We start from the raw sequence: 17,589 nt of genomic DNA on the forward strand, positions 1-17,589 counted from the left end.
CTAGGCCTTCCAAATGATTGAAAATCACATTATTTTTATGCACCCATGTAGTTTATTAATGTTTGCTTAAGGCTAATGAAATGTGGTAGAATTTCTACTCTACCATTTTGATCTGAAATCTTCCCTTCTGGACATGGAACACAGTCAAAGCAGCAGAACTGATTTCCCTCAATCCCCTTCTTCCAGGATCCAGGGAAACAAGGGTCATTGCATCGAGAAAATGGAAGAACCTAATAATAAACATGGAAAAGTTTTGAAAAGAAGGATTTTTAAAAGAGTTTCTGAATTTTCTCTTAAATGGAGTAACATGATTATTGGCTTTCCAAATGATACAGAATTTAAGAACTTCATCAACAACTTAAAATAATGTACATATAATGATGTACAAAAGCTCCTGTCTGAAGAACGCAGTAAATAAATAATTACACATGGTGAGAATCTCATGGAAACATGGCCACTCTTTGAAATCCTGGCTTTTATGTTGTAATATTGTATTTGTCAATTTGAGGAATCTTTGCTCATCCACAACATTTGAAACCATATGCCATTCTTTATTTAAAAAATAGAAATTAGATTTCTAAAGAGACTATGTTCAATATGGGATCATAATGGATTAAGGAATGGATCATAATGGATTAAGGTGGAATCACTAATTTGATACCTGGTTAAAAGCTGGGTGCCAGACAATTAGATCTTCATCAATGAATAATTCCTTTCCTTTTGGAGCCTGTAGATCCATTTCTCCAACTCTAACTTTCTGAAAGGATCTGTTTGGAAAAGTGATCAAGTTGGTGATGTCGAATCCCCCTGTTGCTTCCCTTTTCTTACTCAGGAACACTCTCTCCCCAACTGAATTGTTAAAAGAAATACCTTGAAGAAATGAATGTAGCTACTTGAAAGGGAATAAAAGAGAGAGGGAATTAAAAGCAATATAATAGAGAAGAGTAAATCATATCCAAGTTTCATTCACTTATTCTTTCCATTCCTAACATATTATTAAGCTTAGAAATTTAATAATCAATATTGCATGATAAGTACATGTCTGCACTATGTACAGAGGTGGGCTGCACTTACGTTCACATCGGGTTCACTGGTTGTGAGCGTGAGCATACATGCTTCACTCGCACATGCTCCTTTGGGACTGAAACGGTGCTTCAAACATGCCGCTAATCAACTCTGGCAGCTCCGCTGAGTCTAGCAGAGGCAGTGAGGAACTCTGCTGGGCAGCGTGGGTGCGGGGAACAAGCCAGAAAGTTAGTTATATATGGAAAGCATAGAACAAGGGAGGGTGGGCAGGCCAAGCCAGAGATCACAGCTCAGTGTTTGCCCAAACCCACCGACCATCCAGCAGCCCACCACTGACTATATATTTAATTTGATATCAATATAAGGAAAAGTAGAAATAACTGAAGCTGAATGAAAATTAAGGATTTTGGAATTTTGGAGTTCTTTAAATTATGACTTAGATTCCCTACTTAAACAACTACTTTCACCTAGATCATATCTAATCTTTCCTCATTGATAGAATGCTAATTGACAATTTGTGACAGTTTCCACTAATTCATTGTTAATTGTTCTCACCATCAGGAAACTCCTCCTTATTCCTAGGTTGTTTTCTCATGCTTGATTCCACATGCAGAAAATATTAAGACGTTCCACAATGGCTTCAAAACATAATACTATGTCAAACTGCTTATTGAAATAAAAGAAGTGTCCAAGGCAAAGGGAATACCTGCCAAGCCTGGAGATGTGGAAGGTCCGGATTTTTACATCTCATAGTTTTTTTTCTATTGAAATGTAATGTGTATAGAGCTTGCAAAGCATGAGCCACAGCATAAACAGCATTGTAGATACTGTAGCTTTGGCCAGTCATCTCCATTTCAAAGGCAGGTCCAGGAAGATCCTCAAGCTTCATCTCCCCAGTGCATTTTCTACTCTGCATTTCTTGTAATTCTGGTTTTGGAAATGAACAATCAAATAATTGTTCCCAAACTTCCTGGAGAAACCCATCTCTGGAGACTGAAAGAGGATTTACAGTCTGAAGAAATTCCTTGAAACCTGCAACTGCTCTTGAATGAACAGTGAAAGAAATGGCCCCATGGAACATGTGGAGATCCCATGTGATTTGAATGCCTGATAATACAAAATCAATCTGTGCAGTTGTGATCCACACCCTTCTAAATAATGCAATTTCCTTGCTTTCAGGATCTATCATAAATGTGACAAATCTTAGCCACATAATTGGCACTGATTCTCCATAGACAAGAAATGCATTGGCTTTACTATTTATCCAATTCATGGAAATAATTGAGATTGTTTGATATACTTCTGGGAAGTCTTCCAAGTGGATTAGTTTTGCAAGCCTTTCTATGAATGATGAGCAGATTCCGTTCTGTGAAAGTAATGGCTGCATTTTCTGTAAGAAATTTTCTCCATCGTTGTTATCAACAGTAAATATTCCAATCCATGTCCACCTGAAATGAAGAAGCAGTTGAATAATCCCAATGTACTGATGGTCCTCATTGGGGACCATGAAATAAAGTGAAGAGAGTTTACTGGTCTCAAATTCCTCTTTGGGTAATGAGCCATATGTCAGCTGCAAGAAAGTAGAGTAATGTTCTCTTGAGTTTTAAGATGAAATGCAATTGTCAAGATCTAGGTTTCATACAAAATATATTCAAGAAAGGATTTGTTTTCCTGAAATTCTTCTAGGTATTAATATGGAAAGGAATTTATTGGAATTATTTCAAACACATATAATTGATCAAATATTTTGATAGAAACAAAGAACACTATGTATCATTGGGGATGGAGTGTCTGTGGATAGTCACTTCTTGTATTTGGCATTGTTTCAAAATTATGCTAACTAACTGGCAAGTTTCAAAATTATGCTAACTAATAGGCCTTAAAACAGGGAGAACATCTTAATACAAACCTAAGCTTAATCTTTAATTGCATTAATAAGATTAATGCAACAGAACACCAAGAACAGAATATATATATTTTCCCCCTTAGCCATTTCACAACTTACTTGTGGAATTTTGAAGAATCCTGTAATTTCAGCAATACGAGATGATGTGACAAAATCCAGTCCCCCAATGATGGCCATGAGATTCTTCTCGCTATCACACTTGTAATTAGGGACAAATTCCTGGGATTTGAAAAGCATGTCCAGAGTGGTGCGATAGGTCATCCTTGCATTGTAGTAACTGTCATAGATGTGGAAGCCAAGAGTGATGTTAGTTAAGATCTGGGAGTCCTCATTGATCTTCTTCACAGCAAAGGCCAAGGCAAGGACATGTTGATGAAATTTGGTGAATATACTGGAAAAATTTAAATGCCCCAGTTGAAAGAGAAAATTGAGAATTCTCATAAGGTGTCATCATTTCTGTATGAATAACAAATAATTCTTTCTCTGATAGTAGTAAAAAGATAATCAATTTTTCTAAATTACTTAATAATTTCTACACAGGGATCCTGGGTGCTCGCTGAGCTTGGTGGCATTTTTGCAAACATTTGATTACCCAAACTAGGTAATATCATCACTGCTGGGCACTGAGGATGTTATTTAGTGTTATTTAGAGGATGAAATGTCCGCAAGAAAACAACACATCTCAGAGAGCACCAAGGACCCCTCATTTCCAACCTGAACTAAAATATTCTCCTTTATTGGTAATTTTTACAGAGTTCAAATTTATTTTACACAGCCTTTCCATGATCTCCAACAAATATGTACTGCAAGAAATACAAATAGTGACTTTTTTCCAAGTAGTATATTTATTTTCTGCGATGTTTTCAGAAAATGGTATAGGAAGAGATTTTGCGCAAATCACTAATTTCCTGTATTATTTTTTTTTAGAACTTAGAATAACTGTATTGTCACTTTGAATGTACACAAATTGGCATACATTAAAATGAAATTTTGTTACATACAGCTCTCAAAGGGTCACCACCTCCAATATACACTACATAAACATGACAAAATAAACTAAGCACATAGTGCTTATAAACAGTATCCTGAATAACAGGAAGTGAGATTGCTGTAAACTTCTCAGCTGTCCTTACTACTCTCTGAATGGACTTTCTATTTGAGGCACTGCTGCCCCCAAACCAAACAGTTATGCACTTTGTTAAGACGCTCTCAATCCTCCCTCTGTAAAAAAAATTTGCCAATTTTTTTCTAAAAAATATCTTTACCTCAGTAAATGTTCAAATAGAGACTTCTTGATCTGAAATTTTGTTCATTTCATGTGAAAGACTCTAAATTAATGTAAAGAATGCTATTTGTTCTTTCATAACGTGATACAATTGAAAGAAAGGCATAGATTAAATTAAAAACCCTGCATTTGTGCACAAAGAACTTTTTAGTGATATGAAGTATTTTTGAAAATCTAAACAACATTAGAAAGAGAAAAAAATCTTACATTGGTATGTCAAAAGGTTTTATGGAAGGATTTTCACTAAATTTAATTTCAAGAAAGTGGTAGCCCACGTGAGATGTCATGCCACCAACGATGGCATGCCACCTGTCACCAGGCTGGTACCACTCATGTGGAACAAGGAAAACATCACCTGCAGGGCAGCTCAGAGTCAGTACTTTGTGTATCAAAAACATCAGAAATACCATCTTCATGCTTTTGTTATTGTGAAAATGATTTGCCTTCCATCCTACCGATCAGGAAGTACACCTAATTCAATACTTCATCTAAAGATTAATCCAAGGTTTAGATCTGAAAATGCACCTAATGAGAAAATATATCATTTTCTATTTGAAGATCCACATGACTGCAAATTTGTATCCTGAATTCCACCCAGATTTGAACAGCTACTCTGGCAAAAGAGAACAGAGGGTAGAAACCTGAAGCAATGAGTCTGACTGAGCTGTTATTACCCTTGTGCCAAACGTCCTGTGGTTCAAGTATTTTTTATATATATATATATATATTTAAGCTGATACCTTGACTGTTATTGAATATCATTCTCTTCTGTGCAGCCTTTGGTGTTTTGGCCTAGGTAAGAAAACATGGTGATTCCTGTAGGAGATAATTATTTTGTTTTGATGAGATAATAATTGGCTAATGGTTCAACTATTTTTTAAAAAATAAGCCAATGCCAATGGAAATAATATAAGGGAGATTTGCAATAAAATATATGCTTAGTTTTGAAATTGTTGAGAATGTTCTTTGAAATTACCACATTTATTTTCTAGTAATTTTTCACAAAATAGAATATCAACGGATCCAGTAGGTATCAGTCATTTATTGTAAGTATTTTTTTTTCAAGCAATAACAATGCAGAATTTTTTTAAAAAATACCTTAAGCTCACTAAAAATCTTCAAAAGATTCCTTGTACTGAAGTTTCATACATTCTATTGCAAACACTTTAATATAACTTAAAGCAGAGGTCCCCAACCCCCTGGCCATGCCAGAAACCAAGCCATGCAAACAAGAGATGCCCTATCCATTTTATGCAGGCAGCCCACGAAACCAAATTCCTCCAGTCAGCAGGAAAACTTTTCCCCCCAGGTAGTTTCATGTTTGTGATATCTCCTTCAATCAGATAGCGATGCACAGTTGTTCTAGGATTTGGCCTTATTTTCATATTTGATTTTCTTGAAAAATGCCAGGCTCTTTATTGTGGTCATTGGTCAGTATTCATTTTGAATAAAGGTTGAGACAGAAGGAAGAATAGAAAGAACATAAAATAATAGAGTTGGAAAGGAACTTGGAGGTCTTCTCATCCACACACCCCTCCCCCACTGAGCAGGAGATCCTATACCATTTCAAACAATTGGTTGTCCAGTCCCTTTTTCAAAGCTTCCAGTGATGAATGAAGTGGTTCGGGAATAACGAGAGGCACAACCAAGCAAGTGACAACAGCTCTTTAATTTACAGTGAGACTTCAGCAAAAACTCAGAGGCTGCAGTCCTCCTTATATACAATCCTGGAGGGACTGTCAGCCAATCAGAAACGTAGGCAGGTTTGAAACTCCCGCTCAAAAGTATCAATACATAACACCCCTCCCTTCCCAGAAGGCACTGACATTCAAAAATTTACATAAGTACACACAAAATCTCGCAGGTGCCCAGGGCGAGTTCTCGTCCTAGTTGACCTGCGCAGTTCAGTGTTTGGTGGGGCGTCGAGCTGGTCAGAGGGACTTTCTGTCTCTCCCGGCTCCGCCAATGGAACCTCCTGGATTTTGTCCGGGGCGTGGTTATCCCCGGTTGGGAGTGGCGACTTGCTGGGGCGGCGCTGGAACCAGGGCTTGTCAGCTAAGTATTCTCGCGAACCCGGGCTTGAGTTAGCTGTTTTGGGAAAGTTGTTATAGTTAGGCTCGGATATGTCTAAATTTATGTTTGCTTCGCCGACTACCCTTTTTCTCAGCTGGTCTATGTGGCGCTTCCAGAGTCTGTCTACCCCTACGTCTACCGTATAAGATTTCAGGCCCGTTATGCCCACTATGGTTCCTGCAACCCATAGCGGTCCGCTGGCATAGTTGCGAGCGAACACCGGGGACCCAACCTGAAACTGTCTTAGTCCGGAGGTCTCTCCCTTGAAATTTTCGTGCGAATAGTTGGGGTGAAGCCTATCTAACACGCATCGGAGCTTCCTGCCCATGAGGAGCTCTGCTGGGCTTCTCCCTGTGCATGGTGTGGCATGCTGGACAGCTAAGAATTGATCTATCCTGGCCTGCCAGTCCCCGTTATCTAGTCTGGATAGGGCCTCTTTGGCCGTTCTTACAAAACGCTCGGCCAATCCGTTAGAAGCCGGGTGGAACGGGGCCGATAGGGCATGGCGGATGCCTAGTCCGGCCAAGTATCCCTCGAACAGGGTTGCTGTGAACTGAGGGCCGTTGTCAGATACTAGGGTATCCGGTAGGCCATGTGTGGCGAACAGCTTGCGAAGGGCCTTAATAACAGCCTCGGCTGTGGTAGAGGGCATTAAAATGATTTCGAGCCATTTCGAAAAGGCATCTACTACAATTAAAAACGTTTGCCCGTGGAAGGGGCCAGCAAAATCAATATGGATCCTCCCCCATGGCCCTTTTGGTTTCTCCCACTCTCGGATGGGCGCTACCGGGGGATCGGGGCGAGACTCCTGGCAGGGTCTGCACTTCCCCACCCACTCAGAGATAACTTGGTCCATGTTGGGCCACCAAACGTAACTGCGGGCTAAACTTTTCATTCTGACAATGCCCGGATGCCCTTCATGCAACAATTCCAAGACCCTCATTCGTAGTTTTGTTGGCACTACCACCCTGTCACCCCACAACAAACAACCACCTTGCGTAAACAGTTCGTTTCGTTTGTTTACAAAACCTTGATAGTCCCCCCCGTCCACCTTGACCGGCCACCCTTTTAGCACCCACCCCATCACAGTACGAATGATCGGGTCTCTGGCTGAGGCTTTAGCCACTTCGGCAGAGGAAATAGGTCCCAAAGTTAATGTGTCCAGTAGAAGGACGGAGGCCTCAGGTGTTGGATTGGTCAGTAAGTCAGGCAGGGGACAGCGGCTGAGGGCATCCGCGTGACCCAGGGTCCGTCCAGGTCGATGTACAAGCTGGTATGAATAGGCCGAAAGAAAAATAGCCCATCTAGTCAAGCGTGGGGACAGAGCAGCGGGGGTGGGCCTGTCGCCTGCCAAAAGTCCTAGCAAGGGCCGGTGATCAGTCACAAGTTCGAATTGCCTGCCAAAGAGATATTCGTGGAACTTTTTAACCCCCGCAATTGCAGCCAGAGCCTCTCTGTCCAATTGGCTATAGTTTCGCTCTGCGCTTGACAGGGTGCGAGAGTAAAACGCAATGGGCGCCTCTAGGCCGTTCGGAAGTCTATGGCCCAGGACGGCACCAACTCCTACGGGGGAGGCGTCACAAACCAATACAAGCGGTAGCGCTGCGTTGTATTGGATTAGGAAACTGTCTTCTAATAGAAGTCTCTTAACTGCCTCAAAAGCGGCTGCTTGTGGTTTCCCCCAGACCCATGGTACATTCTTCCCCAATAGTTTGTGTAGGGGATCTGCGACGGTAGCTTTGTCTTTCAGGAACATTGAGTAAAAATTGAGCAGTCCAAGGAAGGCTTGGAGCTCAGCTTTGGTCTTGGGGGCAGGTGCGCTCTTAATTGCTCTCACCTTGCTTTCGGTAGGGTGGATGCCTGTGCCGTCCACCCTGTACCCCAAAAATTCAATGGAGGGGACAGCGATCATACATTTATTTTTTTTTAACCTTAGTCCCACTTCCCTAAATCTAGAAAGGACGTTCCTTACTCTATCCCCTAACTGACGTTCGTCCTGAGCGCTGACTAGAACGTCATCAAAATAGGGCACCACTCCAGGAAGCCCTTGCAGAAGGCGCTCCATGGTGCTTTGAAACAGGCCGGGTGCGACGCTCACCCCAAACTGGAGCCTGGTGCATTTGAATGCACCCCTATGAGTAACAATCGTTTGTGCCTCTGCCGTGGCATCATCAACTGGTAATTGTTGATAGGCCTGAGCCAGGTCTAATTTGGCAAAAAATTTTCCGGGCCCCAGGGAGTGTAGTAGATGATGCACGATCGGCACCGGATAGGCGCTCGGCTGCAAAGCCTTGTTGATCGTGCACTTGTAGTCGGCGCAGATTCTAATTGAGCCGTCAGACTTAACTGGGGTCACTATAGGGGTTTCCCACTTTGCATGGTCAACGGGAACCAACACCCCTTGTTTAATCAGTTTGTCCAGTTCCGCATCGATCTTTGGTTTCAATGCGAAAGGCACCCGTCTGGCCTTGAGTCTTATTTGGGCTACGTTGGGGTCTAAATTAAGGGAGATAGGGGTCCCCACATACTTGCCCAACGTGTCCCCGAAAACGTCCTGGAACTCGGTCAGGAGACTGTCTTTTAACGATGACTTGAGCATCTGGTGGACGCCGGTGAAGCCCATGCCGAGGGCTCGGAACCACCCCATGCCGAGAAGGCTGGGAAGCTGCTTCGTGATGATGGTCAGTGGCAGGTCTCTTTCGTAGTCTCCGTAGGTGACTCGGAACGTGCCCACGCCTTCGAGGGGGACTCGGTTCCCCTGGTAGTCTAGGATGCGGCTTTTGATACCATCGACCATGGTATCATGTTGCACCGGTTGGCGGGGTTGGGGGTGGGAGGCACCGTTTTGCGGTGGTTCTCCTCCTACCTCTCTGACCGGTCGCAATCTGTGTTGACGGGGGGCAGCGGTCGACCCCGAGGCACCTTGCTTGTGGGGTGCCACAAGGGTCGGTCCTCTCGCCCCTTCTGTTCAACATTTATGTAAAGCCGCTGGGTGAGATCATCCGTGGCTTCGGGGTGGAGTTCCATCAGTATGCTGATGACATCCAGCTGTACATCTCCACCCCAGGCCACCCCAATGATGCCTTTAAAGTGATGTCCCAGTGCCTGGAGGCCGTGCGGGCCTGGATGGGGAGAAACAGGCTCCAACTCAACCCCTCCAAGACCGAGTGGCTGTGGCTTCCGGCGTCCCGATATAGCCAGCTGACGCCATCGCTGGCTATTGGGGGCGAATCACTCGCCCCCACGGAGAGGGCTCGTAACTTGGGCGTCCTCCTGGACGCACGGCTGTCGTTAGAAGATCATTTGGCGGCCGTGGCCAGGGGGGCTTTTTATCAGGTCCGCCTGATACGCCAGTTGCGCCCCTTTCTAGATCGGGACTCCCTACGCACAGTCACTCAGGCACTCGTCACTTCCCGCCTGGACTACTGCAACGCTCTCTACATGGGGCTCCCCCTGGGGTGCACCCAGAGGCTCCAGCTGGTCCAGAACGCGGCCGCGCGGGGGATTTTGGGGGCGACGAGACGCTCCCACGTGACACCTCTCCTGCGCGAGCTGCACTGGCTCCCGGTGGTCTTCCGGGTGCGCTTCAAGGTGTTGGTGACCACCTTTAAAGCGCTCCATGGCTTAGGGCCGGGGTACTTACGAGACCGCCTTCTGCCACCAATAGCCTCCCACCGGCCAGTACGCTCCCACAGAGTGGGCCTCCTCAGGGTGCCGTCCGCCAGACAATGTCGGCTGGCGACCCCCAGGGGGAGAGCCTTCTCTGTGGCGGCGCCCGCCCTCTGGAACAACCTCCCCCCAGAGCTACGTACAATAACAGACCTCCGGATTTTTCGTTGGGCCCTGAAAACCCATTTATTTCAACTAGCTGGGCTAGCTTGAGTCAAATTTTAAATGGATTTTAAATTGGAATGTTTTAATTACGGCCAAAATTATTTAATTATTTTAAACAGTTTTTAGATTTTGTATGTTTTGTATGTATGTCTTGTTTTTACTTTGGCTGTTCACCGCCCTGAGTCCTACATTGGAGAAGGGCGGTATAGAAATTTAAACAAATAAATAAATAAATAAATGCGCAGTCTCTGTTTGGAGAGCTGGTCCTTCTGGAACGACGGCAGGAGGGTCTTTAGGGTCGCCCAAGACATTATGGAGAGAGCCGATCCGGTGTCGATCTCCATTGAGCATGGCTTGCCGTTGATTTCAACCACCGTGCTGACTTTGTCCTCGATTTCCGCGCTGGCCTGGTCTATGTGAATGCTGCGGCCATCTCGAGGTTCAAATTTGCGCCGTTTTTTCACGCCGCCTTCTCTCGTTGGTTGTTTCAGGCGCGTTGATTCTGGTTGGCTGCGGTGCTCACGTGGTTGGTGTTTTCTGGGCAGAATGGCTCTGCAGACTCGCGCCAAGTGCCCTTTTTTCTCGCAACGCCTGCAAATAGCCTCCCTATATTTGCAGGACAGTCTGTCATGGTGCCCTCCACAGCTGGGACAGCTTCGCCGGGGGCTGCCAGTGTCCTTTCTCTGGTGCTCCGTTCGGAAGACGTCTTCATCCGACTCGGACTCTGAGCTGGATCCGGCGTCTTCTCTGTGCACCAGGGCAGACTTGGGGTTGTCCTTGCTGGTCAGCGGACGCTGCAGCATTTCTGCGGCTTTTGTGGAGGCTTCATGAGCCCTGGCCTCGTCTAGGGCTCCAGCAAGCGTTAAATCAGGCTTGGCGAGCAGGCGCCGTTGCAGCCTAATGTCCCGGACACCACAGATGAGTTGCTCAAGCAACGCATCGTCCAAGTCTCTATAGTCGCAATGGGTTGCGGCTTTTCTCAGGCTGGCCATGTATGCGCTGACCGGTTCTCCCTCTCGCTGTACGCGCTGTCTGAGTTGGTATCGTTGCACGAACTTGGAGGGCACGGGAGCGTAGTGAGCCCGGAGCGTGGCCATCAGGGTGTCCCAGGAAACGGTCTGGACCGGCGTTGGCTCGCACAGTGACTCTGCCATCTCGAACACATCCAGTCCGCAGTGGCTTAGGAAGAGGGCCCTCTTCCGATTAGCGGAGAGCCCTTGCATGTCGCTGGCTTCGAGCGAGCATTCGAACCTCGTCAGGTACGAGACCCATTTTTCGCGGGTCGGATCAAAAGGCTTGGGCAGAACGTAGGCAGACATGTTCGGTATGCCTCCTGTAGTTCGCCTCGTCGCTTAGCTGAAGCTCATGGTCTCACTGGTTCGCTTGTTGTGACCTCTATCCCACCTTCGTCGCCAATGAAGTGGTTCGGGAGTAACGAGAGGCACAACCAAGCAAGTGACAACAGCTCTTTAATTTACAGTGAGACTTCAGCAAAAACTCAGAGGCTGCAGTCCTCCTTATATACAATCCTGGAGGGACTGTCAGCCAATCAGAAACGTAGGCAGGTTTGAAACTCCCGCTCAAAAGTATCAATACATAACAATGAAGCACCCTCAACTTCTGAAGGGAAGCTATTCCATTAGTTGATTGCACTCACTGTTACGAAATTTCTCCTTAGTTCTAGCTTGCTTCCCTCCTTGCTAATTTCCATTCATTGTTTCTTGTCTTGCCTTTTGGTGTTTTGAAAAAATGTTTGACCCCCTTGTCTTTGTAGGAGTGCCTCAAATGTTGGGAAAGTGCTATCTTCATCCCTCTTCTTTTCTCTAGACTAGTCATACCCGGATCCTCTAAGTGTTGTTCATATGTTTTATCCTCCAGTTCCTAATCATTCTGGATACAATTTTCCAATTGTGGTTTTACTAAGGCTTTGTAAAGTGATACTAGAACTTCATGTGATCTCGATTCTATCCCTCTATTAATGCTTTCTAGGATTGTATGGTGGGAGTATATTTTGCCTGGGAAAATTTCATTTCAATAAATTTCCCATATTATTAATCTTGATAACAGTTTACAGTGGAAATAGATTTATGGATAGAGAGTGAATGCTTATGACCCAGTTTGAAACCCTTTTTTAAAGACAGTTAAATATTCAGGATTCATAAACTTTTAGTAGAGAAGCAAGGGTTCACTGGCTGCCTTCCCTTGATAGTCGTAGACGGTCTTTTAGGGTTGGATTGGTTTAGCTCTCTGGGGTTGGGTATTACTGGGATCCACTCCACAGCCATGGCAGATGTTGATGCACTTTACACCAAGTTTGCTGATGTGTTCAATGAATCCCTGGGTAAATATGTTGGGTCCCCGATCTCACTAAATCTAGACCCTCAAGTAGCCCCTATTAGGCTCAAGCCCGGGCATGTCCCATTCACCTTGTGCCCAAAGGTGGATGCAGAATTAGACAAGCTTATCAGCCAAGGGGTGTTAGAACCTACTGACCATTCCCGATGGGAGACCCCAATAGTAATTCCTATAAAACCAGATGGCTCGATTCGTATCTGTGGTGATTTTAAATGTACGCTAAATAAGGCGTTACAAGCCCATCCCTACCCTGTACCAGTAGTTCAGCATTTGTTCCATTCCATAGGGCCGGGTTCAATTTTTGCTAAACTGGATTTAGCCCAGGCTTACCAGCAGCTCCCGGTGGATAATGCATCGGCGGAGGCTCAAACAATTGTGACACACCAGGGAGCCTTTAAATGCTGGCGTCTACAGTTTGGCATTAGCATAGCCCCGGGTCTTTTCCAAAATTTAATGGAGCGTTTATTACATGGCCTGCCTTTAGTCATCCCCTATTTCAATGATGTGCTCATCTCCGCTTCTTGCCAGAGTGAGCTCATTGATCGTGTTCGGTCTGTCTTATTACGTTTTAGGAAGTCTGGTCTTAAATTAAAGAAAACTAAATGTGCAATTGGTGTCCCCAGGGTGGAATTCCTAGGCTACCTGGTGGATGCCTCTGGAATTCACCCTACCCCTTCCAAGGTGGCCGCTATTAAACTTGCTTCTGTGCCCACCTGTAAATCTGATTTACAGGCTTTCCTGGGCCTTTTAAATTTCTATAGCATATTCTTGCCACATAAGGCTACAGTGGCTGAGCCTCTTCACAGATTGCTGGATAAATCCGCACCTTGGTCCTGGGGCGCTAAGGAATCCCATTCTTTCCAGGTTGTGAAAGACTTGCTCACTTCTTCAGATGTCCTAGTGCAGTATAATCCAGACCTTCCCCTTGTCCTGACAGCTGATGGGTCCCCATTCGGCATAGGTGCTGTATTGAGCCATAGGCTCCCAAACAGATTGGAACCTCCGATTGCGTTCTACTCAAGGATGTTGTCCTCTACGGAATGCAATTACAGCCAGTTAGACTGGGAGGCATTAGCGGCTGTGGCCTTAACCAAATGTTTCCACGATTATGTGTATGGTCAACCGTTTGAGTTGGTGACAGACCATCAGCCACTATTAGGTCTGTTGGCTGGGGACCGGCAAACTCCTCTAATTCTGTCACCCCGGATGTCCTGCTGGGCGGTCTTTTTAGCAGCCTATTCATATACCTTAGTTTACCACCCCGGGAAATTGATACCGCACGCAGACGCCCTCAGCCATTACCCTTTGCCCATCTCTATCCTCGATCCTGCCCCAGCCCCCTCTGTTCTCTTAATAGACGAGCTTAATCCCTCCTTAACAGCTACAGACATCGCCATTCATTTGCGGAATGACCCCCTGTTCGCCCAAGTCATTGACTGGGTGACAAGAGGATGGCCTGTAGGGAAGGTGACCAAGCCTTATGTACCCTTTCGGATTCAGCAGCATGAATTGTCAGTCCAATGTGGTTGTTTGCTCTGGGGGAGTAGGGTGGTGATTCCCCCCAAATTGCGACCTTTGGTTCTCAAGATGTTGCACGAAAGCCATCCAGGTATGATACGAATGAAGGGGTTGAGCCGGAGTTATGTCTGGTGGCCAGGGATTGATAAGGACATCACCAGTTTTGTCACGGAATGTCAAAAGTGTCAGCTATCCAGAGCTTCTGCCCCAGCCTCTCCTTCAAGGGAATGGGAAGTTCCCAGGGCTCCGTCGTCAAGGATTCATACAGATTTTGTGGGCCCTTATTTGGGCCACACTTTCCTTATAGTAGTGGACACCTACTCTAGGTGGGTGGAACTGGAAACGATGCCTTCCATCACATCAGAGGCCATTATCAGGGTATTGCGCAGGTTGTTCACCACACACAGCCTTCCTGACATCCTGGTGTAGGCTAATGGACTGCAGTTTACATCTGCTGCATTCCAGTTATTCCTAGCCACTTTAGGTATCCGCCATGCCCAGGTAGCCCTTTTCCATCTGGCTAATAATGGCCTCATTGAAAGGGCAGTGAGGTTGGCCAAAGAAGCTTTGGCCAGGTTAGAACCAGTGGGGTGGCAGGAGCGGGTGTCTACCTATCTACTCACGCAACATACAACCCCTTGCCCATCTGCTAACCTAAGCCCTGCGGAACTGCTGATGGGCCATTGTCTACAGACTAGGCTAGACAGGCTGCACCCTTCATACACGCTCCTGGGCCCAAGACATACTGGTGGGGTTTCCAGGACATTCAATGAGGGAGATCTGGTTTTCGCCCGGAACTACAGGGGGGATCCACATTGGTTGCCGGGACAAGTGACCCATGTAACAGGTCCCTGCTCTTACAAGGTTCAACTTGATGATGGAAGAACCTGGCGGTGCCATGTGGACCAATTAAGAGAGCGAGCTACAACTAGTCTGCAGCCGATTGTGAGAGATGTACCACGCCTGCCCCCGGAGAGATCCCCACCGTCTGTTGCCGATCCTCCACCCATTATAACAAACAACCCACCATTGGACTTACCTGGAGAAGTTACCCCTGCTGAATCCCTAGTGGAAACCTCGCCCGACCTGCCTACGGATCAGGAATCTGCGCCGCAAGTGGTTCCTGAGCCATGGCGATCTGAGCGAGTGTGCAGGCGCCCTGCTTACTTGCAGGATTATACATGCGCTATCCGGGGGGAAGGGGTATTGTGTCGGCAAGTTGCCCTGACAACGGAGCCGCCTTGTCCTAATTGGTCACATTATTCCTTTTATTTAAGTGGGAGTTTCTGCAGTTCCTGATTGGTTAGAGTGATTCTGACAGCAGCTATATAAGAGCTGTCAGACATTTTCTTCTGTTGTTGTTGTTACTGTGTAATGTTCGTTACTCAATAAATGATGTTCTCTGCCACCCGTGTTGCCTCAGTAATTACCACCCTTGCTAATTTAATAATAAGGAATGGGGGGGAGGCCTAAATGCCTGTTGGGTGGCAGAATCAGGAATGAGGGGGGAGGAAAGAGGCTTAACTTCCTGTTGTATGGCTGAATCAGGAATGAGGGGGGAGAAAGAGGCCTAAATGCCTGTTGAGTGGCAGAATCAGAAATGGGGGGGGGGAGAAAGAGGCCTAAATGCCTGTTGGGCAGCAGAATCAGAAATGTGGGGGGGGAGGAAAGAGGCCTAACTGCCTGTTGTGTAGTGGCAGAATCAGGAATGGGGAGGGAAAGGAAAAATGGTGATGGTGATGATGATGATGATGATGATGATGATGATGATGATGATGATTATGTTAAATTAAACCAGTCAGCAGTACTGACAGAGACAATACAAACTAGAAGAAATATAAATAGAAGTGAGAAAAAGGAGGGGGGAAATCAAAATACTCTAGGTATTCTTTACTTACTGTACGTAGGCTTGGTTGTTGAAATGGTTGAAAGTGTTTATTGAAGTGTTTATTTTCTGCCAGGATTTGAACAGATATTCTGGCAGAAGAGAACAGAGGATAGTGCTCTATCTCTACCTGCCTGAAGACATCGATTATAGTGCCAGTCCCTAAGCAGACGTAGTAGTATCCCTTAATGATTATAGACCAGTAGCTTTAACATCTGTTGTCATGAAATGTTTTGAGAGGCTGGTGTTGAACTATATTAAGGCTAGTCTTCCATCTACTTTGGACCCATACCAATTTGCATATAGGGGTCATAGATCAACTGACGATGCTATGTCTTTTGTTGTCCATACTGTATTGAATCACTTGGAACAACAGGGGACATATGTGAGGCTGTTATTTGTGGATTATAGCTCTGCCTTTAACACCATTTCACCCAACAGGTTGTTTTTTAAAATGTCCAATTTGGGTATAAATCAGAGGATTTGTTTGTGGATAAGGGATTTTCTGACAGGTAGGCCACAGTCAGTAAGGATGGGATCTCACCATTCCTCTACTCTGATACAGGAGCCCCCCAGTGGTGTGTGCTAAGCCCTTTCCTTTATTCCTTGTACACACATGACTGCACCCCATTGTATAACACCAACGCAATTATTAAATCTGCGGATGACACAACAGTGGTGGGGCTCATTAATAAAAATAGTGAGTCTGCTTACAGGAAGGAAGTACAAGGGCTGACATTGCGGTGTAATGAAAATAATTTCATACTTAACACCACAAAAACTAAAGAACTTATAATTGATTTCAGGAGGAAGAGAGATGTACATCTACCATTGTACATAAATGGTGAGGAGGTGGAGAGGGTGGGTAGTTTTAAATTTCTGGGCATTTATATCTCAGAGGACCTCTCATGGACTTTGAATGCTAACATTCTTGTGAAGAAGGCACAGAAGAGGCTGTACTTCCTGAGAATGCTTAGGAAGATAAATCTATCTCAGCATCTTCTGTCCTACTATCGCAGCACCATTGAGAGTGTCCTGACATATGGCATTCTTGCATGGTATGGGAGCAGCTCTGTAACGGACAAAAAAGCTCTACAGAGAATCATTAAAACTGCCCAGAATATCATCGGACTCCAGCTACCAGCCCTGGATGACATCTTCGAATCTCGCTGTTTGAAAAAGTTGCATAACATTCTCAGAGACTCTTCCCATCCTGCTTACAATCTTTTTGGACTGTTGCCTTCTGGCAGAAGATACAATTAAAACTCGGACTACATGTTTTCTGAATAATTTTAATCCCAGAGCTATAATTGCACTCAACAATGAACTAAAGGACCACCATGAGCTGTTGGGCAGTATTACTTGGTCTGTTGTGTGGATGGTTTGGGTGGTTTAGGGGTGGAGAATTGTGGTGGGTGGGAGTGTGTTTGGGGATTGTTATGTATGTTGGACCTGGTCTTTGGGTGTTAAGTGAATTTCGTTGTATGGGTATACTGTGTATACACGTACAATGACAATAAAGTTATTTATTTATTTAGAGAACCTCAAAGCAATGAGTCTGACAAAGCTCTAATTACCCCTTGTGCCAATCTCCCAGTAGTTCAAGACTTATTTTATAGCCAAACAAATACCTTGACTGTTGTTGAATTTAAATAATCTTCTGAGCAGCCTTATATTTATATTTAAGCCTAGCTAAGAAAATATGGT

This window comes from Pantherophis guttatus, chromosome 4 (genome assembly GCF_059756535.1).
Source record: "Pantherophis guttatus breed Tessera chromosome 4, ASM5975653v1, whole genome shotgun sequence".
Lineage (NCBI taxonomy): Eukaryota > Metazoa > Chordata > Lepidosauria > Squamata > Colubridae > Pantherophis > Pantherophis guttatus.